The sequence below is a fragment of the Camelus ferus genome, chromosome 2 (genome assembly GCF_009834535.1).
Source record: "Camelus ferus isolate YT-003-E chromosome 2, BCGSAC_Cfer_1.0, whole genome shotgun sequence".
NCBI classification, from domain to species: Eukaryota; Metazoa; Chordata; class Mammalia; order Artiodactyla; family Camelidae; genus Camelus; species Camelus ferus.
This window is the reverse complement of record NC_045697.1, coordinates 76904039-76928719: the sequence shown is the minus strand read 5'-3', so window position 1 is coordinate 76928719 and position 24681 is coordinate 76904039. Positions and strand designations below refer to the sequence as shown.

The following is a 24681-nucleotide window of genomic DNA, read 5'->3' as shown; positions in this document are numbered from 1 at the left end:
TCAATATAAGAAAATGATTATTATTTTTAGCCCATAGATTTAGGATAGCCCAAAGATTCAGTTTGCCTTGTCCAAGTAAAGCAAATATTTCCTAGAGTTTAGACTGTCTTATGATATGAATAATCTTAGGAGAAGTAAAGCTGTTATATTATGAGTATATAATTAGGGAAGCAGCAAAGCTACATATACTTTTTTTTAATGGCTTTTAATTTTAATTTTAATGACTTTCTTTGGTCTTAAGATTCTTGACTGTTTATAACACTTTCTTTTTCTCTACAAATCTTTGAATTTCAAATCTGTTTATACCAGTGAAGATTTTCCACTGACTCATCTTCTTCTGGGGGCCCCAGAGGGCAGAATCGGGACCAAGAGATGGGGTTTTATGGGAGAAAGATTTAATCTCAACTAAAGAAAGAACTGTGGAACAGTTTGAGCCATTTGAATAAGGAATGAATTTTCTCATGAGGTGGTGAGTTCCTCGTCTCTGAACAAGGACCCCTTGGCAAGAATATTGTAGGGTTTCAAGAAAAGGACAGGAAGCTGCTATATGTGACCTGAGAGATCTCTTCCATCTTGAAATTCTGACATTACAGAATGTCACTTTCAGGAGGTCTCTCTCTTTAGGAAAGGATGTACAAATGGAAATTACCTCAGTGTCTGGCTTATGACTTAGAAAATAGAACTCTGATTGGCCTGTTCAGGCAGCTTTGGAACTTGAAGTTCTTTCAGATCGTACCTTATGTCTTAAGGCTACTGACCATGACTGTGGAGCTAAATATAGCCTAGAAAGTACCATTGTATCCGCCACTATGAGCCAGTGCAGCCAGACTTGCTTCTTACCTTGGTGTCTAACACTTCATTAGGCTCTGGACACAATCCTTTTGTTAGATGCCAGCACAAGCATTTCATTACAGATTCAGGAAATGATGAAGAGATAAATGTTAAAAAGAATGTTTCCAAGGAAGATATTAATGGAGTGTTAATGCATCTCACTCTCTTCCCAGAGTAGAATTCTCTAGAGGATTTTGGGTTTATGAGAGAGAGGGTTAATCCCCACCAATAGACTCCATTGCTTCATTTAAGTAAATATGAATATTAATTAAAATACTGAGTTTAACACTTCTTTGTAAGCAAAATTCCTTGATAACTTCTATCTGGAACAAAGCCATATGCTTGCTCAGTCATGGAAACCTAGAGCTGAAAAAACTAATATATGCTTTCCCTAGCTCTGGTGCAAGACAATAACAACATTGTATTCTCCAACCTGAAGAACTTTAGACAGCAGCATTTTCTTCATGAAATGAGCTTCAAAGGAAACTTGTGAAAAAACGTTTGAAAGAGTTTCCCGAGCTCAGTCATTTTTTAAAGCTGCTGTGTGTTTTCAAGGTATTAGTAATATGGGCTTCATAAATACTTAAAGTTTAAAAATTAATATAATCTTCATCTTTTCAGCTTGGACACTAAATCACAATGCTATTCTGAATTTTCTCACTGTCTTATTAAAAAACAGCAAGCGAGATGTGCAGACCGGCATGTGTTGTGCCCTTCTTGAAGTTTTTTGCTTTTAGGCTCAGCATTTATTTCTAGCAACAAAGAATGCTTTAAAGTGCATACTATTTTTCACACTAGAGTTTCACATGTTTTTGAGATGCTCTAGAGAATCTGAAATGCCTCATACAGTTCATCAATATAAAGATGAAAAACTGTGCTTGCTGTATCTCTGAGCCACCCTTAAAGTGACCTATAAGACTTGAAATCACTTGGAGTAGGGCAAAAAGAAAGAGAAAAGCACAGAAAAGTGAGGCCTGCAAAATGAAATAAAAGTCTTTGCATTTGTCCCACTAATTACCAAACAAATGGTTGTTCTTTGCTTCTGGGACTTGAGATGTGGTTGATGAGTGGAAACCTTGGAGCTTGACTTCTGTTCAGCATTTGGTACTGGTACAAACTTCATCAGTTTTTCTCTCTCACTCTTGCCTTACATTCTCTTCTCTTTCTCTCCTTTCTAGATTTATGGCAGGTGGGTATGGGTGCAAAGGATCAGAGTCCTTGATATTGTATGATCAGGATGCGGGGGAATGGAGAACAATCTGGTCTGGTTAATTTATTTTAAAGTCTCCTGTAATATGTTTGCAGGTATGGGAGTGGTGAGGCGCTTCTCCCTCTCTCACCATATTACTTGGGTTAATAGTCCTACAAGATTAATACATGATGGTTTTAACAGTTGCATGTAATGAAAGTAACTAGGCCAATCCTTGTTTTAAATATTCCTGACACCATGTAAAAAGGTTGCAGTATAATGAACAGTGAAATGGGGACAAAAAGGATTTTGATAAAGCTAGGCTGGTTCTGGTTTTTTTTTTAATGCTGTGACCTCTATTGTTCTCAGAAAAGCAGCTTGAAGCTTGAAGGGCTAATAGGAAACCTTTTCTGTATTATAGTACAAAAAGTTCTCAGGCTGCCAGTTTGCAATTTATCCTAACACCTGCTGGGGTAGGCACCAGGGCTCTAAATCTGCTTCTGATTCCAATGGCCTTATGTTGTGTGTGACTTTAGTCACTTGCCCATGAAGTGAGGGAACTCTAAATCTCTAGAATCTCAGTTTTGCTTAATAGGAAAGTTTTTATAAAGTTTACATAGGGCTATCTAAATGAGTTTTGTTTTCAGCTATTACCTGGGCATTCTTAGTGCTTTAGCACTCTGTTAGAATGTTGGAAAAATGCCATAGCACCTATGCACCAAAAACATTGCCCAATCTTTTACCTTGTTTATCAAATGTTTTATTTTTAAACAGTTATATTGATTTTTTTTTAAATGAAAGCCATCTTTATTCAAACACTATTATATATGGCTGTTGGGATCACTATAATCATGCCGTAGTTCACTCTTTCGGGTTCCTTTTGTTTGTGTTGAACAAAACTTACCCTCTTGCCCATACATCCTGCTCTGTACTTTATACAAATAATTTAAAACAATAGCAAGCCACCTTGAAAGTAGTACGGTGCATCCTGTTTGAACAATTAGCAATTAATTTTTACTTTCAAAATATAGATCACAGTATTTTAATATAGGTAATAATATAATCTCTCTCTATAGAGATTACATTTATATTATTTAATATAATCTATATTTCATTTGGGTAAGTGATGTTTTTATGAATTATTAAATTTATTTAATTTCATGGTGAAATCAAACAGTCACCATTTGGAGTAGGGAGTTTTATGGATGGAACTCTGGTCTGTGAAGCCCCTGGAATTTGAATGTAAAATGATATGTGTATGCTAATTTTCTGGGGAGAAGTTTTATAATTTTTGTTAGGTTCTTAAAGAGATTCTGTCCCCGACTCCTACCCCCAAACACATACAAAATTCAAGAAACAAAGGATTAATATAAAGTTAGAGGGGCTGGCAAAAACTTGGTGGGCTGGTGAAAAGATTTAAGGATTTATTTCCAAGATTGTTGTGATTTAATGGCCTGGAACTCAATGAGGAAGTGATTCCTAATGTACAGAACTTGCATCCTTCAATACAGACCTTTGGAAAGACCTTTATGGAAACTTGTATTGCATGATGATATTAACGTTGGGAGTTATGATAATACATGTTTGGTTCTCTTTCCTTGTGAAAAAAATTTCTAGAAATGTTACGACCATGTGTATCAAAGTATTATTTTAGTAGCATTTTTACAAACACTAAAAAATTAGACAACCAGCTTTTAATTTTTTCATTGAAAATTTAAGTAATTTGCAAAGACTGCTTTTATTTTCTGAAATTGTGGCCATTTATGACATTATTTCAAAGGGATCTTTAAACTTCAAAAATAGAAATTTAAAGTTTGTAAAAGTTTTACAAACTTCTCAGTGGAAGTGGAAACCTTCTTAATATAAGAGATTTTTAAAAGAATCTCTGAATTCTGAAAGCCTTATATGTAATCATCACCATCACCATCTGTGCCAGGCTCTGTTCTAAGTACTTGTCATGTGTTAGCTTGTTTAATTGTAATTCTGTGCAATAAGTACTACTATTAGCCCCATTTCACAGATAAGAAGACTGAAGCAAAGAGAGGTTAAGTAACTTGACCAGCATGCTTTTTCCATATAATTTAAATATGTGAAAAAAAAGTATGGTTACATTTTACTGTCATTCTGGTTTTTCTTTATATCTGGTCATCAGAGCTAGAGTAGTAAAAGGCTGAACACTTATGCATTTGACTCCTTATTCGGGCTTCAAAGTTAAATTTATCTCATAATTTAGCTTTGTATTTTGAGGTCGCTTTGGCATTGTTGCTAGAGATCTAATGTTATGGTCATTTGTGGGTATTTACTAATTAACTTGAGATCTACAATCAACTTATCTATATTTTAATCTTCCTACATTTCTCTCTAAATAAATTTTGAGAGTAAGATATTAAACATTTGCACCAAAGTGAAGGCCTCACTCTAACAAGGCATGTTCCTATCTTAACATGTTTATCCTTCTAACAACATGCACTAAGCACAGAAAGTTCACATTTTACTAAAACTGCATGGTGCTTACTGCATTGCAGCATCTGTTTGACAGAAGCCTTGGAACACAATAATTAAAGTATGTAAATCTCTTCATAATGGGCTGATTTTACAGTCATTGCTCATGGAAAATCCCTTTTGATTTCAGATGCAATGCATTTTGTCATTAACTTTTAATTGTTGATTAAATAATAAGAAACATACAGAGAACTTTCTAGACCTCTATTTAAAAATAAAGCAACAGTCTGATAAACTTTTCTAGTAAGTTTCCAAGTTTCCAAACTCTAAAGAAGACTGAATTAACAAAAATACAACTTTAAAACTTAAAATTTGGTTTTGTGGAAGATCTGAAAAAAATACATTTATAGGTTTATAGCACAGAAAGTGTTGGTTAAATGCTTTTGTGACTGGTTATTTCAAAGAATGAGATTTGTGAAACAAATTGAGATAAAATTACTACATACTCACATGGAAGCTACCTTTCTTTACCCTAGCTGGGGACGTTTCTAACAGGGAGTTTGGTTTCTGAAATTCAGAGAAATTGAAGTGAGGAGCAAATGTTTAGGATCATGAATGCGTATCTGGGGTCTCAGATGACTGTGTGTCACAGGATGGGATGGACATGCATAGTTGGACGGGACAGGCTTTGAAATCAGCAGCTCTTGTGGGAGCTGCCCAAACAGTTGCTGTGTCAGGTGCAGCGGGCGGGGAGGCGAGGACAGTTCAGGCAGGTTGCTTGGGAGGCTGTCTGTGACTCAGTAGAGGATGTGCAGCTCTTGCCAGTTCAGAAGAATCTCAGAGATGTTGATTTAATAGAGTGGGACACAGGTGGTGACTGTCACCTTGAAGGTCCTCTTGTCATTAGTGGCAGATGACTTGCTGTGCCTTCAGATCAGGAAGTGGGGATATGATTTTCTGAATTCTTCCTCAGTGGCAGACAAAACTTGGAAAAACATTTTCAGACAACTTTCCCCTCACCTTTTAAAAAATGAAAGTCTGATATTGCTTCATTAAGTATATTTCTTAATGTTACCTGCTTGAGTGACCCCCTACTGTCTCCTATTAAGGCCTGTTGTTATGGAAAGCTCTATATAATATTCCATTAGATTTGAAGCTCAAAGGTTGGCTAGGTATTATAAAATCTATTTTTTGAGGTGAAGAAACTGAGGCCTAGAGAGATTCGTTTGTCACAGCCACAACATAGTTAACAAATACAAGGTCAAATGTCAATCTGAATTGATTGGCACCACATTTAGTTCAGTGTTCTTTCTACAGCACGATGCTCTGTCTAAGTGGAAAGTTCTGGTTATTGTTATTTTCCCCCTTAATTCCGCAATATTCAGGCTAAAACAACAACAGCTCGTGGGCCCATTGTTAAGTTAACCCTTACCTAACGTAGTTGAGAAAGTTTTGGAATTTCATTTCCTTGGGAAAAAGGTACTTGACAATTCCCTCTTTTAAGGAATGTTTCAGGTATTTGAATTTGTTATACTGTATTTGAATCACTGGCATGGGGATGTATAAGGAGGGAACATAAACTGCCAGAATGGTAAAAAGAAACTTATTTAAATAGATAACTGAATTAGGGCAAGAAGTTAGGTCCCCAGAAATTGTAAGATCAGTCTATATTAAGCCTAGTATAATGGACAAAAATAGATATTTTGCTTGTGTTTAATTCATTTACCCATTTTAAAGCACTACCTTTGAAACACTACTCAGTTCTTTAGGAAGCAGTGGTTCATGATAGCTCAGGTCAGCTTTACCCACCGAGTCTTGCCTCACAAGATTAACATGTCTCTGCTCTTTTGCCTTGTTTATATGGTTAATTTTGATAACGGGCAGCTTGTAGTCACTGATGTTTGTTGAGGAGGGCACCCCCAGAAGCAGATTTAATTGGGGCCATAATTACACAATGAATCCCATTATCTGGCAAATCATGCTCTAAAGTTTTAAATTATTCAAAACTGTTTTTGTTGTGGGCTCTGGCACATCCTCATTAGCATGGAGCTGGCCGGCCAGGCTGAATCAATCATGCAGGGAGAATTCATGTCCTGCCAGGCTTGTCGCCTCCTGTTAACTCACAAGATAAACTTGGCCTGGGATTCGTCCTGGCTGGGAAGAGTGTCGGCTGTATGGATGGCAGGTGGTGCCCGCGCCACTGGGCCTAAAGGTTCAGCATCAAAATGGAGGAGCAGGGTCTGGAGATGAGGGCCAGTCCTGGAGGAACCCTGCGGGAATAGAGCTTTGCAGCCTACTGTGGTCCCTGGAATAACACAAGACCCTCTGTTTAATGTTTTTGAGTGTACATTTTTACCGGCAACCCCCAAGTGCTGTGATGGGTGAGTGGTTCTCCAGGCTGTTTTTCAAGTTTTATTTACACTACATTTTTAAACCTTAACAATTTTTACCTCCATCTCACTCACTCTACAGACAATGAAATCGAAGCTCTGAGAGGAATGTGTCCAAGTGACATAGTGAGACAGTGACAGATGGGGCTTCTGATTCAGGACGATGTGGACCCCTCTCCTTCCCATCTCTTGTCATTATGAAGGAGAATGTTATTTTCCAATTTGGGAACTTGATTTTGTTTGTCTGCATATTTGTGTCTGTTATTTGTTCTCAGACCAGGAAATCCAACTACAGATACCCAACCTGTACTGATTTCCCAGGGCTCTTGTTGCAAGTTACTGCAAACTTGACAGCTGAAAACAGAAATTTATTCCCTCATAATTCTGGAGGACAGCAATCCAAAATCTAGGTGTCAGCAGGGCAATGCTGCCTCTGAACTCTGAGGGAAAATCCTACTTTGCCTTTTCCAGCTTCTAGGTGTTTCCTGGCTTGTGGCAGAATAACTCCAGTCTCTGGCTGTCTTCACATGGCCTTCTCCTCTTACTATAAAGACACTTGTCATTAAACTTAGAGCCCACTTGGTTAATCCAGGATGCTTTTGAGACTCTTCATTAATTACAGCTGCAAAGATCTTTTTTTCCAAACAAAGTCTCATTCATGGGTACTAGGGTTAGGACTTGGGGGCCACAATTCAACCCACTGTACCATTCTCAGTCTATCTTAATTCACTCAACACTTTATTTATAGGAACTTTCCCATTTTTACTTTTATTTTTTTCACTTCAGCCTGTATTTATTGACCCTTCCTCGTCTCTGGGAGAAGCATTAATTATCAGCACTTTCCCTGGATCATCTTCTCTGATGAGTCAAGTCCCTTCTCTAGATTCTGTGCGAACTCCTTGAGGACAGGGCTATATATTTTATATTTGTAGTTTCAGTGGATGGCCCTGGCAGGTGTCTAATAAATGTTGAATAGATGAATGGCTGTATGACAATTAGTAGAACTTTTCAAATGTTTGTGATCTGTTATACTATTCTCTAATGCAGTTCTATCAAACAACATTTTCAATATAGGGATTGACTCTTGCTGGAAAAGACATTTGGTAGTCATGAAATATAAGGTAAAAATAATTTAAAATGAGTTATAAAATGCTGATACCGTGGGCCCCATAGAAGGATGAAGGAAAAAACTTATTAAATGCAGCTGCACATCTGTGGGTCTTCATTAGACAGGTTTGACCTGAACTTTTAGCTTTACCATGGCATTTTGTGTGGCTTTAGATCTACCTATTGAATGGCTACAAGTTCAATGGATGTTGAAGTATTTTATTCTCAAAAAAATTGAGACTGATTATTTGTAAAAATTAAATATAATGGGATAAACAAATAAATAACATTTGTGAATACTTGGGTAAATTGACTTTATGTACCAGCAGGGAAATATTTAATCTTAAAAAGTATGAGGAGAAAAAAAGTCACATGTTTTTAAGGTATAATCACAATTATATATTTTGTATGAAGAACTCTTACTGGAATAATGTATATTCACCCAATCTGGTGGTTTAATTAGACAAGATTCCCCTGGACCTACACTAACATAAACTAGTTAAAGTTGGTTAATAATGATTACTTCATGGAATATTCATTAAGTGGTGAAGATTCATTCTCAAAGCCCCAATTTTCAGATTAAAATGTACTAGCTGCATAAAAACCCAGGTTTAGATTTGATATTTGCTTTGTAATGCTAGAAACTCGATGTCATTTTTTCATGACTTTGACCATGAGTAGAGACCCCTGGAAGCTTCCATTTCCTTTTCTGGTAATAAAGCTTAACACTCAATTAAAATGATGGTTTATATGAAAAAAAAGAAAAAAGGCAAGTCTGTGGTTTTGTATTAGAACAACCAATAAAGTTGTTATTTTACTTGCTTCCTTTCCACCCCATTGGTGAAGGAAGGATTCCTGCCCTAGATTTACAGGGATGGCTGAACTCACAACACCTGACATTGGACAGAGGCAATGGACAACAGTTTCCTAGTCACATATTCTCATAGCTGGGGGAGGAGGACACCACATGCTATGCCAGGTCACACAGAGTTTGCATAACCAAAGGCTGTGAGAGGCAGACTTCATAGTATCAAGAGGGTGGGGTGCCCTTGGTTCCCATGGAGGATATGATTGGCTTGCTTGAAAAATTCTATAGACTGACAGGGAACTGAAACCCTCTGCTCATGGATAAGTAGGGTCCCCTTGATAAAAAGGGTTGCTGGCTAGGGGACTTTACCTGTGGGAGCAGGGTGGGGAGGGGAGCTTGCAATTAGACCACTTGAGGCCCTCCCAGTTTCACCAAATGTCAGGGCAGCTTGTAATATTGGGCCTTAATTTTAGTTCTTGTGATCTCACTTGTTACTTGTGATTTGCAGGGTTTTAACATTTTTAGGTGCAGAACTGTATTCATTTCTCATAAACGTCAGAGACTCAGGGGTGATAAATTTTTACTTGTAGTCTATGGACAGAATTTAGAAAGTGGCCCAAGGGTTATGTTTTACAAGTTCTAGCACCTCTCTCAGCATCTAGCTTTAAAACTTATGAAATTAGAAAATTTAAGCTATTCAGTATATGCAAGAATTGTATCTGACAATAATTATATTTTTGAGTTTGTAAATGATTTATTTAAAACCTACTGTAACTATTGTCATTTTTGGTAACAAAGTGAGTTCTTCCTCCATGAGAATTTCTATTCAGATGATCCCTGACTTATGATGGTTCAACTTAACGATTTTTGACTTTATGATGGTGCAAAAGCAATACACATTCAGTAAAAACTGGGATCTGAACTTTGAATTTTGATCTTTTTCTGGGCTAGTCATATGTATATGATACTCTCTTGAGATGCTTGATGGTGTCAGCAGCCACAGCTCCCAGTCAGGCACGTGTTCAACAGGGTAAACTACTGACAGACTTACAACCATTATGCACCCACACAGCCATCCTGTTTTTCACTTTCAATACAGAATTCAGTAAATTACACAAGATATTCAACACGTTTTTATAAAATAGGCTTTGTGTTAGATGATTTTACCCAACTGTAGGCTACTGTAGTGTTCTGAGCACATTTAAGGTAGGTGAGGCTATGCTGTGATGTTCAGTCTGTTAGGTGTATTAGTGCATTGTCAGCTCATGATATTTTCACTTTACCATGGTTTTAGCAGTACATAACCCCCATCGTACATCAAGGAAGATCTGTAATTGAAAGTTTTTGCATCAATATTTTTGCTAGCTTTGGCTTGTCGTTTGGGTCATAGAAGAGGCTTGTATGGAAACAATCACTTCAAATTTCTTACTAAAAAAGAGTGTAACTTTGCATGCCCTTAAATACAATTATATATTTCTTTAATGCAACTTATTAATATACTCAAAATAGTATTTCCTGTAATATATCAGTTAGATAGAACTAAAAGAAGGACATTTATTTTATTAAAAAAAAAATCTCTCATCTCACTGCATGGTTTTTACCATGTTCAATTTTAAGAACCCCAGCAACTTCTAGCAGTACCTTCTTAAGGATCAAGCTTTTCCACATTGAAAGCTACTAGGTAGAATGTTTATTTACAACCTAAGGCATTTTCAGTGCCTAAGAATGACATTTTATTTTAAGTATTTTCATAATATCTTGTGTTTGTAGATTGTTGACCAGTCATGTTTACTGTTTACCTCATAATGATCTTTCCACTATATAGATTTGATTTATTTTCCTTTTCAGTGTAGGTACAGTGAGTGCTTTACAGGAGGAGGGATGGCTGATTTCAAGGCCCACAAAACACTGTATTGCTACTTTCAGCCTTAAGAAATGCAGGGATGCTGTTTACTCAACTGAATTGCATTAAAAACAACAGAAAACTCTTAAGTGTTGGTCTCAGAGAGGGCTTCTAGATTTTAGTGTTCTAATAGGACCAAAAGAAGTCCAGTCATTAGTTGGAGAATTGAAATAGTTTGTGGCAAAGTGGTATAATCAAGATGGATTATAATCAAGATGGATTATGGTCCTGCAGGCAGGACACTTAGACCTACAGGAGGCAAGTAGGATCAGATTGTGGTCAGGACATGGATTTGTAGAAAGGCTTAAATCGATCAGATTCATCTCCAGGTCCCAACTTAGGCATTACTTACTGCCTCAGGGATGGCTTTCCTACCCTCTGCTCCCACCCCTTGGTGCTGTGTCCTTACCGAGTGCCCTGTTCATCCTCTATTCGATTTTATCACATTTTATTGTATTTACTTCTTTACGTATCTATTTCCTCTGCTAGACTATGAACTTTTTGATGGCAAACACTGTAACTATATTGTTTACTGTTTTTAATTCCCACCCCTTAGCACAGGCCTCACACAATAAGTATTTGCTGAACAGTGGTTGCAGAGAGAAGCAAAGGGAGGTTTAAGTACCAGAGAATGTTCTCAGTGAGCTCAGCTGCTCAGTCCCTACATAGACTCTGGCTTCCAGCACTGAAGCTTCAGGGACCCTGAAGGACATATTAGGCCTTCAAATGCCTGGAGCTGTTTTGTCAGATTCTAATCCCTTGAGGGGAAACTATCTTTATTTTCGTGACCTCAGCATAGTCATGTGTGAGTGTTGAGAAGATTTTATTTTAAGATCTATCCTCTTAGCAAATTACAAGTATACAATACAGTATTGTTAATTATTGTCACCATGTTGTACATCAGATCTCCAGAAATTATTCATCTTGCATAACTGAAACATTGTACCCCTTGACCAATATCACCCCATTTCCCCTTCTTCCCAACCCCTGGCAGTAGCAAGAATTCTCACTGGATATGGGTTTTGAAACACCTAAAAAAGATGCGAATTTCATAGCCTGCAATGAACTGTAGTAAATTCAGCTCTCTACTTTAACTAAACAAAACAGCTTGTGAAGACTTATTATAAAATGTTTTTAGAAGGACCTGGTGTGGATTTCCTATTTTAAGAACTACACTTTTTAGCATATATGCAAAATTTTATCTGTAATTTTCATCTTTCCTATTAAGGAATTGTTTCTTCTCCCTAATAAATAAAATATCAACAACAAAAAAAAAATAGAACACTGTTTAATTTCCTCCTTACCTGCATTTTTTCCTGTGGAAAATAAAGTATTGATTTAGAAAATGTTATGGAATACACCTTCTGTTCAGATTAGTTCTATGACATTTATTTTCCTTTGAACTAATGTTCATAGCTAGAAACACCAAACTTTTTATTTTAAAATTTATTTTATTGATTTGCACAATTAATATGGAGGTTAATTCATATATAATATACTTTGATATAGATGAATATATGAAGCTACATTATTTTCAAATAAGTCATAGAATTTTAAATATTGAATACTGTAAGTTGTGGTTAATTAGACAATATTAGTATAACAATGTATTGCAAAGAGACATTGCTCTGTAATAAGAAAATTAAAAAAATTTTTTTTGTCTTTTTTGTTTCTTCCCCTTTTGGAAGGGGAAAAACATTCATATGACTTTAGGTAAACTTTTAAAAATAAATCCAAATAAATTAGTTGAAGAAAAGCTATGCTTCATTATATTATGATGGAAACAAGTTGTTAGATTAATTTGGACTATTTAGTCTCAGTTAAAATCCCTGGAGCTGTAGTAGAATCTGAACAACTTAGCCAAAATGATTCAGCTCAGTCTAAGTATGCATTGAGAAAATTCATTTTCCAGCTGTCATTGAGTATATTAAGCATCAGGTAGGTGATAGGTGGCTATAGATAGAGATATGGGTATATATGCACTCACATTAGGATAATCAAGACATGGTCTTTGCACTCAAAGAGTATTAAGGCTACAACAAGTGATGGAGGTGGGAATATAGACGAATGTGAGTAAGTGTTATAATAAAGGTGAACAGATTACTGTGACAATGTTGCTAATTATTCCCGGCTAAATCAGAGAAGGCTGAGAATGGAGGGAAAGGAAATTTTAAGGAAAGTAAACAGCATGTACAGGACAGGATTTACCAAGGAGCACATATGGGCAGAAGTGAGGTGTTGCGTGTAGCTTGACAGGCTGAGTGGATGAAGTGGAATAGTAGATGAGGCTGGAGAGGTAATGTAGGAATAAATTTGTATAAGGAAATTTATGCCAAGTTAAAGAATTAAAATGTATCCCTTACGGAGTGGGAAGCACATGAAGGCTTTTAAAAAGGAGGATGACATTGTCAGATTTTTAGCGAGGTGGCTTTTAGAATGGTACAATGAGGGAGAACTTGGGGAAGAGTAGCCTAAGACACATGCAGTAGTGCAGGTGAGAGGTCCCCAGGGCAGGGCTCAGCACCCCAGGTGTGGGGATGGAGAAGGGCAAGCTTGGACATTCCAACGAATTCTTATCAAGAGGTTATCAAGAGATTTAAAGAAATATAGTTTATAAAAATACTTGATTCTCTCCACAATGGTTAATATTTCATTTATTTTATAAGCTTGTAATGCTTTCTGAGTCAAAATTTAGAGTAGTTTGGATCACAGCTTGGTTTAGTTTTGTCTGGTTCCAGATTAAACTTTTGGCACAGCCCTGAAAAAGCATCCCCTGCAAGGAAACTTTAATATGATATATAACAGCTCCTGAGAGTCATTATATGTCAACAGGAACTAGAACTTCATAGGTATATTTTGATTTCAGCAAAAGATATACTATAAATAAAAATATAAATGTGTGACTCATTTATGACTGAGCATTGTTTGTGTGTAAGCTGCATGAAGTGAAATGCGTTGGCATGATAAAATAATTATCTCTTCCTATTTGTAACTAAAAGAAAGAACCTTAATTTATAGAGAAACTGCAAAGCAAGAGAACTATGTTGCATTTGCAAAGTGAACCAGCAAAAAGGCCCACTCTTACTGGTACTTGCTTTTGCTCTTTAATTAATTTATTTGGTAGTATTTCTTCAGTCATGATGGTGAGAGGGCTGTAGTAAATTTACTTAAAATCCTCAACATTTTAAAACCAGGATAGAAAGCAAGAATGTGGAGGGAGAGTTCAGAGGGATATCACTGAAATTTCACAATAACCTGGGAAACAATACTGGCCAAGGGATGGTCATGATTCATTTAATATTTCATCAAGATGCAGAGCCTCCTTCTGAAGAAATGATGAACCACTGTGGGAGAGTTGGATTCTCAATTCCTAGTTCATCTTTCTTGGTATCCTCAGAAATGGCAATCTGAAAGCTTGGCTAGTTGCTGTTACTCCGTGCTCTGTCTGCCCAAGCTGACCGGATTAAAGAGTTGAGGATATATATGAATGGAGGGCAAGATGAACAGTTTTGTCTAAATTGTTTCTCTAGTTCTAGAAATCATCCGTCAACCTTCCATCCCCATCTATCTGAAATTGTTGGTGAGTTGTGTCACTGTAGAGAGCTCCCTCTGTTATTTGCTCCACAATATCTTTGACTTCTTTCACTTCTGCTTTTTCAGTGATGGCCTTTTCTACGAGACTGTCAGAGCCTGTATCCATGTTGTCCACAGGGTGCCCAGCTCCAAGCTAATGTACATTAAATATGTCTCAAAAGGAAAGTAGGAGGGAGAGAGAAAAAGAAGAGAAGCTGGCCTTAGAAAGTAGAGGACAGGGTAAAATCTCATCACGTCAGTTATCCTTACAAACATAATTATACTGACACTTTTCTTAAAATGCTAAAAACATTATGATGATACATTTTTAGAACAGTGCCTGATACAATAAATATTTGTTTTTCTTGAATGTTCTCAAACTTGTTCATCCATTCAGTAAGGCTGTGGGCAAAAAGACTTTATTTAGTGCTCCATAGGTGGAATTAGTGATCGAAAATATAGAGGAGTTATGGGGCATAACTCAGGGAAACCTTGGCTCCACTCTTGATGTGTCCCCTGCCTCACTTTGCAGCCATATATTGGCTAGGATTTGCACACATGTTATCTTGAATGGGACTCTTGAGAGAGAAAGATGAGTTTTATAAAATGTACTTCTGGTTCAATTTCAAGGATTATTTAAACCTACTTAAGATGTTATACAAATTCCTATAGGGTTTTTTTGTTGCCCTTACAAACTTTTGTCTAACAGGGCAAAGTTTTCATTTTCCTTCCAGTTTATGAAATTCAAGAGGAGTATATTTGTTTAAAAAAATTACTAACAGACTTCATTAAACATATCCATTTAATAGAAGTTTGATTAAAATTCATTTTCCAATTTCAGAGGTGCATTATTTATGTAATACTTTCCTACTACTTATAAATAACTTTATTCTTGCGGATTTCCCAGTCACTCACTGGAATGAAAGGACACTGTCAGATATATCAAATTCAGTAGAAATGTCTAATATCACTCAGCAATTAAAAAGAAGGAATTAAGAATTCTTGGAAAAAGCCATTTGTCACAAGCTATAATTTGCATATTTGATTCATATTAATTAGATCATTACTTGACATTACTTTTCAGAGACAAAAACAAGGGCCAAGAGAGACAATTAGAGCCTTAATAAGACTTGTGTTCTCACAGCACCAGGAAATATTTTCATTGGAAATATGCTTCACTGTGACTGACTTGATACAGATCAGTAGAGTGCAAAGCCCATTTCACAAATATTTTGATGTTTAGGCCCTAGGAAGAAATGGCACCTGTTCCAACTCTGAATGCGGAACCCAAATAAACAGCAGAGTCAGAGCACCACTAGAAGATGGCTTAATTGTTTTTATTTGTGAGCCAAAAGTAATAGGGAAGATTGGAATTCTACACACCAGATTTGTTGGAAAGCTGATTCAGTTGAGTTCCCAGCCAAAATGAAAGCAGGAAAATGACACTTACTTGGTCGAGGACATAAAGAGAAAGAAGGAAAAGTGACAGAATGATAGTTAGATTGGCAGAAAGGAGCTAATGAGTCCCAGCTGTATTTAAAAGGAAAGCATAGAGTTTTTTGAAGCATAATGATGGAAGGAAGGAGATTGGGATAATTGATCTAACAGACATGCCAAATGAAATATGTTTGTTGTCCGTTGGGGAATCTGGAATATGCCACTGAATACCTTTAGCTTATCTTGTAAGTTGTGACTAAAAATACACACACTTTCACACACTCATAGATAGCTCACATTGATTTGAACTGCACTGATTTGAAATTCAGGTACTATGTGTGTCACTTGTTAAACAGAAAATTTTATCTAATTTCATTTGTTGTCCCAAGTTTTTAAAAAGTGAAAATGGAAATCTAAAATGAAAATTGTCATCTTTTTAAAGCAAAGGCCTAAGAAATCAGAAGTATTAATGTTGAAATTCCAGATGCTTTCAGATGCTGAAGATGCTTCAGTTCAAGAAACACCAATATTGAGTAACATGCATGTAGTCACGAGAAGAGGGCTGTTCATGTACAAGCCCTCTTCTAGTAGCAACCCTGTGTTAACACAATGTTTATACTACATTAAATTTACGTTTAAAATTTCGAACATTATGGAAATAACATATACTTACCGTGAATTGTAATTTTTCTCACTAGTTTTTTACAATATTGTGACTACTAATCTTTGTTATTTTTTTAACAGAGTATTTGAAATTCCCTTTAAAGATCTTTAAAATTAACGCCTATGCTTTAACTTTAATTTTTCTTCATGTTTTCTTGGTTTTCTTTTTTTATGCTGATGGTTGGAAATTATTAGAGATGACCCTGTTTGGGGACTGTTGTTAGAGTTGAGAAGTTGTTTTCTGACTCAGCCTAATGCATAGTGGCTTTGTGACAACTGTACATGTTCTGCTTGAAAGTTATGAAACTTTAAAGTTTTTTAAAGTTGCTGTTTCTTGTTTATTAATTATTGAAATTAAGCTAAACTTAATGTATATACTTGAATTCTTATTTTCGTTAATTCAGAGAATGTACAGTCTTGTTCTAGCTGCAGACGGTGTTACATGACTACCATCATACGTTGTTTTTCTAGTTTTTATTGCAAACGTTTGAAAGATGCCTCTCTTAGTTCAGGTATGGAGTCTAAAACCACAGAATGAAGTGGAACTAAAGGGTTCAGGGATCCTATTTCTCTAAGCCATCCAATCAGCCTTAGTAAGAAATGAATTATTAAAGAGCAGGAAAATGCTAGTCTATCAAACAGGACCTAATTGTGATTATGCACATAGAGACTGGGCTGAAAGTTTCATATTGATAATATCATAAACCAAGTTGTTGTGGAAATGCTTAAAATATTTAAGAGAACAAAAAGCATCCACATATGAGGTAGAACCATTTAGAGAAACTGATTTGCACAATTACTCATTAAAACATGATTCCTAAAGACCTGTTGAATAGATGAATGAATAAGATGAATAATCCTTGTTAAGTAAATGATTAAATGAATGTTGTTAATCTAGGTTAAATTACAAATCTAAAACTGTATCGAACTAGTCACAGTAGGCTCACTGTTTTAACTGACAATTTGCCCCAAATCCAATCTCTTAACATGAAAAATTGTATTTCTTGCTCAGGTCATATTCCAATCTGGGGAATGGAAGTGTAGGGGTGGAAGAGATGTCTCTACTTTCATTCATTCAAGAATTCAGGATCCTTTCATTGTCCCTGGGCTAACATCCCTTCAGGGCCTTGTCTTCCTTTCTTATCACACAGTGGCTAAGGAAAGAGCAAAATCATGGAGGATTTGCATAGAGGGCGTTTTGTATAAGCCAGGGCTAAAAGCGGTCCATATTACTTCTGTCCACATTCCATTATGTGCCCAAGAAAAAAGAAAACAGAGTTTGGTGAATACAGAGCATTCTCTTCCACAAGCATTTCCTAAGAAAACATTTTGCAATTCATAATTTTCACTAATTAAAACTGAGCTGTACCACTCATGAATCCATATTACTTAGGTTTTACTACTTGGATTAGGTAATTACTTAGCAGAAGTGTTGAAGCAATTTGCAATTCTGTGATCATCAACATAGACTTTGGCTCATCAATTTCACTTTGGCTCTAAGCTGAAGGGTCAGGAAATCCCCATGAGTTATTTATTTTACTTTTATAATTAGAAATGACTCTTTGGTGTATTGCAACAGATCAGAACCAGAAACTGGTAGGATTTGATGAACAGAGACACAGGTGGCTTCTCATAATGAACCCGATATGAGGAATTTGGAGTAGTTCAAGAGCTGAGCTGGCTTCCAGGTGTTCCTGTTCCCAAAGTCAGACTTCGGTTACCTGCCAAGGAAGTAAAGCCTTATTCATCAGAAAACACCTTTAGCCATTTATGCTGTTTAGGCTTCCAAAGGCTGCTGTGCAGCACTCGTAGCAGAATTTCCTGCAAAGGGGACATAGTTGATCTTCTGCAATTAGTCTACTTCAATTTCCCCACTGCTTCCCTTCTGTATGTCGCTAGCCCACCTCTCTCTCACCCTTAGTTCTTTCATATCCCGTCTTGCATATCCTCCAGTGGTATAAACAAAACACTCTGCAGAACTGATTGCTACATAGCTGTAGCAAAGGCAACAGTATCTGGTGGAAATAATTTTAGGCTGATGGACCGGTAATTTAAAGTGAATGCCACCAACTTAATAACATTTTACACATCTCTAAGCCTTGCTGGATTTACTCAAATAGACTGGAAATCAATACAGCTAAGTGCTTGGGTTGCATTTCATTTACTAGATAGGATACCTTTTGTCTTAGCCAAGGATGGCCAGGAAACAGCCTGAGTGAGAGGCTTACATGTTAGCGTTTTACTGTGGAGTGCAAGTGCAGGGAAGCAGAAGTGAGGGGAAAAGCAGAGCAAGGCAGGTAGCGTGGAAGGTACAAGGGGGTGCATTTCCATCCTGGCCACAGCTTTCTAACAAGCTTCCCAAAAATTGCTCAGTCTCATGGGTCATCATCTGAGAGGACATATGAGCTACTGCATGTCAGAATAGTCTCTTAGGGAGAGGAATAGAGAAGAATCTATCCACTGGCTCCCTTCTTTAAAATTAGTTAAAATTAAATTTCACACCCCCAGGGAGCAGGGTACTAATTCCTCTGCCCTTCCAGGTTGTGTCACTGACATTTCCAGGCAGTCACCGTGATACCAAGTTCCCTGTGACTTTGGTCCAGCCAGTCTCTGTCAGACAGGGCCTTGAGGGGCCACTGCATCTGAGCAGGTGCATCAGCTGTGGCACTGATCTGGCTCCAAGACCTCTGGAATTGTGGCTGCTGAGGCTGCTCTGGCCAGAGAGCAATGTTCAGATTGGGTGGTGGGTGGGAGGAGGGGATGAGGGCACACAAACTGAGTGCAGTAAACTTGATGCTTTCATCTAATTCTTTTTAGTCATGCCCATTCTGATTTCCATAGCTTTCACAGGCCAACTCATATTAAAGTGGTCTCCTCGATTCTAGACATTCCTCATTGCAATCCAAACTCTCAGTGCATTGAATTTGCATTGCACTTTGGGAGGCCAACAAAGTCAAGTAAACAAATAAATACGATCATTTCATGGAATAATAAGTACCATGTTGGAAACAAAACAGGGTGATATATAGTAATTGCAGGTGTCCTGAGAATCCATACAGCTTGGCACTTAGAGGTTTTTGACAATTCTTTTCCCTTCTATCCATTGCCTTGCTAATCTCAACAAATTCATCTCCGATTCCGCAACAATATGGTCTCCCTGGTCCAGAAACCTAAAACTATTTGCAATCTTCTCAATTTGATTTGCTAATTTCTAATTTGGGGCTTTTGCTTATACCAGTCCTTGAATAAAAATATCTTCTACCACTTCCTAGTTAATTTCTCTCCTGTTCATCTTTCAGACTCTGATTAAAGACTCACCTTCTACAAGAAGCCTCTCCTAATATACCTTTCCTTTGCTATATCTTCAATTGCCTTTGTTTATATCAACTGCGCTATGTTATGCTAATTTGAACTGAATTCTGTAGTGTCTTAAAAGTGTTCTCAAGTGCTTTTCAAAGTTCTCTATTCAACATTGCTTTCCTGACCCCATGTGCAGTCTTGGACAAAAGTATTGGAATGACTAGCAGATTCCACTAGGAAACTTCAGGGCCCTATAGAGAGAAGGTTCACTAAAATGGTACCTGTTACCTGAGGTTTGAAGTGAACAACTTCTTCATACTTTATCCTGGTTAACATAAGATCCCTAGTTAGGTCACTAACTGGTCTGTGACCTCAGGCACTTCTCATCTTAATTTTCCCATCTATAAAATAAGTTTTATAAGTGAACTCCAACAACTTTTCTAGCTTCAGTATAACTTTAAAATATTAATATTAATGTAGTAACTGGAATAATGATTTTTTTTTCTGAATTGTGTAAGGAAATGGACCATAACTCTTGGAATTTGTGTGGAAAAGAAATTATTATATAAAACGGAGAAAATATTTGATTTTAAAATTTAGAGTGCAGGAGCAGTAGGGTCTGGCTATACATACAAATTCCCTTATCCCTTCCCGAACAATGCGAATTCAGTGTCAAGAGTTCAGGAAGCTTATATTTAAACATCAATCCAGGTAATTCTGTTATAGGTATGATAAACTATTACTTGATATAGATAGTTAGGGCTAAAGAAAAAGAGAATTGATTTACCATATTGTAAGGCAAATCAGATAACAAGAACTAATATGATTTTCTGTCAACTAGAACTACATTGTCTCTATTGACATTTTGGATTGGGTATTCTTTGTTTTGGAAGGGCTGTGCATGGTAAAATGTTTAGCAGAAGTCCTTGGCCTCTAACCACTAGAAGCCAGTAGCACCCTTCATTCATGAGAAGCAATGTTTCCAGAGTTTTTCAAATATCCCCCGGGGGCAAAATTACCCTAATTGAGAAGCACTAAACATGCTCTAGTTGCAAACCATATAAAGGAGTTGAAATATGTAAAATATTATAAATATTTCTCATCTATTGCATAAAATGTCCAGAGTCTAACAATATTTAAGTTTATATAATAAAATGATTTATTGTAATGAAAGGAAATCAGCCACTTATATAGTATGCAGAATGGTAAAAGGATTTGGGGGTACACTTACATAAAAACTTTTTTGAAATGCAGAGTTTGAAAAACAGTGAATCCCAATGAGAATTTTTAGTTCTTTCCTCACTTACAGGTCAGGCCAACAGGTCACTGGCTGTCCCTTGGGGCCAGTGGTTGGGTCATACAGCTCTTCCTGCTGACCTCTGGCTCACAGGCTGTCTGTTGGACCAACAATAAGCCACTCTTGCAGTAATTAGAGCAAATGTGTTAAATTGTGCAGATGGACAGAGCCTGGTCACAAGGGAACTTTTGGGCGGAGGTGGCTTATCCATGATCAACTGCAGCAAGGCAAACTTAGATTAAAAAAATATGAAATAAGCAGACATCTCCTCTGCTTTCCTTTACCTTCAATTTGAAGACAATTTGCCTTCTGCATCCTTAAAACTGACTAACATAAACTCATGATAATATTTATTATTTTAGGTTAATTATGGCCAATTTCCAAAGCAGTTTTACTTTCTTCTAATAGTTTGCTCTATTTATAAACATAACTTAAAATGTTTGTTTGACTTCATTTTAGTGATTCAAACATTTCTAAAAATGAACCAACAAGCTGTTCTTTTCTTCTCTTTGACTTTACACATATGCTCAATTTTCAGGGAGCTCTGAGATGAGCATCAGAATTACACTTTCACTTAGACCTTTACTTATTCATGGACACATCTTGACCCTAAGTTAAGAAAAACAATGTAAATTTCTTTAGTTAGAACAACCAACATGGATTTTAACCCTTGTGTTTAAACTGTAGTCGTGATTTTATTACACTCTTCCCACTCCAGCCTGATGTCTTTTTGTTTGTTTTTAATTTACAAATTCTAAGATAAATTGGTTTATTCACAATTTTTTTTTGTTATTTGACACTTTGACCACTTTGAAAGTGCATGATTTTAACTATTTATTTCCATTTATACTTTGGTAATCAATTTTAATTCCTACTTTGCTACCAGTCTCTTTGTTCTGATTGCGTTATTTTATGTAGCTTGTTCTGTTTGTTTCTGATGACTTCCTTTCATGGCCCTCTCAGTTAGCCTACCAATATTTCTTCTGTTCTTGAGGATTCCACTCCTCACTTTCAAAATGCTACACTAGTTCCCAATGTTGATAATACAGCAAACCAGCAATCATTCCACCCCCAGATTCAGAACCCTGCCTTATGAATTTGGAATACCTAAGATTAGGTACTTTTCCTGATCCTTTTCTTCACAGTGAATGCTTTCCATAGCTCTTTCTTTTTCACTCATCTATTCTGTACTGCACACCCTGCTTCATACTATCCCATTACTTAACTGTTAGCCATTGTATTTGTTTAGAAGAAAGCCTGAGGGGAGCTAGTGCAGTGGAGGGAAGGACCCAGCAAAGGATGATGAGCTGGTGCTGATGGTGAGAGAAGTGGAAGCAGAGGATTCTCCATCACACTTTGGTGTTCTCATGCATGTCTCTAGAATGAAGAAAAGTGAGAACTGACTCATTTTATAAATTATATATTTTATTTCTTCTAAAAATTGTCACCAGAATCCCCACTATTAGCATTAGAAACATTAGGTTAGATTGTAGTAAGAGCCACTTGAGTAATATACTCAGTTGGACTTGTAAGAGTATCTTTAGATTTAAAGCCTCATATAGTAGAGAATACTTTTTACGACATTCTTGCCATTTTCTTTTTTCATCTAGAATGTATTTTATATTTTCTTTTATTTTGTTTCTGTTCATTATCTTCCTCTCTATTTTGGAGTACTGTAAGAAATTTTAGCACGTAATAAAGATTTTTTACTTGATATTTTGTAACACTAGAAGTCTATTTTTCTGGATTGTTTCACTTATTACAGAGTTGCATTTTTTTTTCGTTCAGCTTTATTGAGATAAAGTTGACAAAATTGTAAGCTATTTAAAGTGTGTATCACAATGATTTGATATCCATATACATTATGAAAATTATCTAGCTAATTAATACATGACAGAGTTGCTTTTAATCATACAATAAAATGCATACTATACCAATATATAATAAAATACCATAGACTTACGAGAATGTTGTTGGTAGCCTAAGTCTTTATCAAGCAGAGAATCAGTATTTGGGTCTTACAAGAAACCTTTGTGTTAACACTGGATGTTTATAGGGAGAGCAACTAGGTGACTAGGGATAGGTGTGGCAAGGGAATTTCCGCCATATCATCCCTTGTTCCTTTTGAATTTTGAACCAGGTGACGATATTGCCTATCAAAAAATCATATTAAAACTTTAGAACTTAGAGTATTCTCTTCAGAATTCTAAAGCTTGTTCCCTGTAAAGCCTTCCAAAAATCACTGAAGCATAACACCATGTACATACCTCTATGAATCCACTGATTACATTTAATTCCAGTAACTTGTGAATAAACATCTACTTTTAATTGTCTTTTCTGTTTATTTCTGCCTTGCCTTATTACCATTGTGCTATATATTCAACATATTCTAAATAGAAGACTATGCAGTATAGCATAATGCAGCTTTCTGGTAGTATTTCCTAGAAACTCTTAGTGGGGAGAGTTAGCGATGCCATTGAAAAAAATTCATCTGTGTGTTTTTTTTTCCATTAACTTTAAAACATTGCCAAGCACAGGAAGGCACACAGATTGGTAAATAACAAGGATAGTTCCCCTGCCCCACCTCCCCTCTCCCTGCCAGCTTTAAAGCATTTTGATAAGCAGGAACTTAAAACTTGTTTTTCTGTCTTTCTTTCTTTTTTTTTTTTTTTTTCTTAATTTAAATGGTCATGACTTTCCATAGGCTGGATATTGCAAGGCATTTAAAATAGATATATATGCATTGAAAAAAATCAAAGAATAAATTTTATATGAGCATATAGGGAAAAGTGGTGCACAATTTATTTTTTTCTTTAGTCCAACAGGTGGTTTGTCAACATCCATGTAATTTTATATAGAAGCATTCAGGGGCTTTAGCGCTGTAGATGATGGCATGCCAGTTATGTGCATGCCTTTGATCCTGTGTGTGCTTTGGTGCCGGGCAAGGCACGAAGCTCCACGCCATGCTCAGCAGCAGTGGCCATGGGACTGTGTGCTCAGTGCCAACAGGCTGGCTTCAGGTGTCAGCGACTGCTCCTCCTGGGCAGGAACAGGCTGCGGGACTTGTAAAAGATGTATTTTTTATATACTACATGGTTGTCTTGTTACCAGTAGCCTTTGAAATTCTTAACAAGACAGGATTTGTGATTTTAAAATAAATACGAAATAAAATTGCAGCAATGGTTTTATTTTGCTTCAGCAGATTATAAGTAAGAGTATATATCAGGAGCAGCAAGAGTATTAAAATGGTTTGGAATTTATGGCCACCTTTCTTTAGGGAAGTTAAAACACGTTGTACATACTGTCTTCAAGATTCCCTTGAGGAGTTATGAAATAGTACAGGTGAATATATTGGAGAAACCCCACAGGAAGCACCACGACTTGTTTCGTTGACTAAATTATGGAACACCTTGACTCTCTGCACTATACTCTGGAGGTCATCTGCCAAGGACAGTTTCCTGAGCTGAGTTAATTGAAAATGGTTATGATCTTGCTGGAGTATGCTCTTTGGATTTTAGTTGTCTTAACTTATATTTTCAGTTGAGACTTGATCTCGAAGAAAGGGGCTTTTTAAAAATCCCAGTAATTTTTATTGAGTGAAAATTCATGTTGTGAACTTTCATCTCGATTTCTTCATCAACTGGGAATATCCATAATATATGGCTCCTCGTTTCCTCTAATCACTTTGCCCTCCCTGACAGTGCCCTTTAAGTTCTTCAAATTCAGGAGCTACGTGTAAGA

At 36.5% G+C, this 24681-nt stretch overlaps 1 protein-coding gene and 1 pseudogene across 1 annotated transcript in view; one reads left to right on the top strand and one right to left on the bottom strand.

The window, feature by feature from the left end:
* The window catches only part of LOC102522762, a 90176-nt pseudogene extending 75806 nt beyond the window's left edge, over positions 1-14370 (bottom strand).
* The window catches only part of COL25A1 (collagen type XXV alpha 1 chain), a 418027-nt gene that overhangs the window by 98806 nt on the left and 294540 nt on the right, over positions 1-24681 (top strand).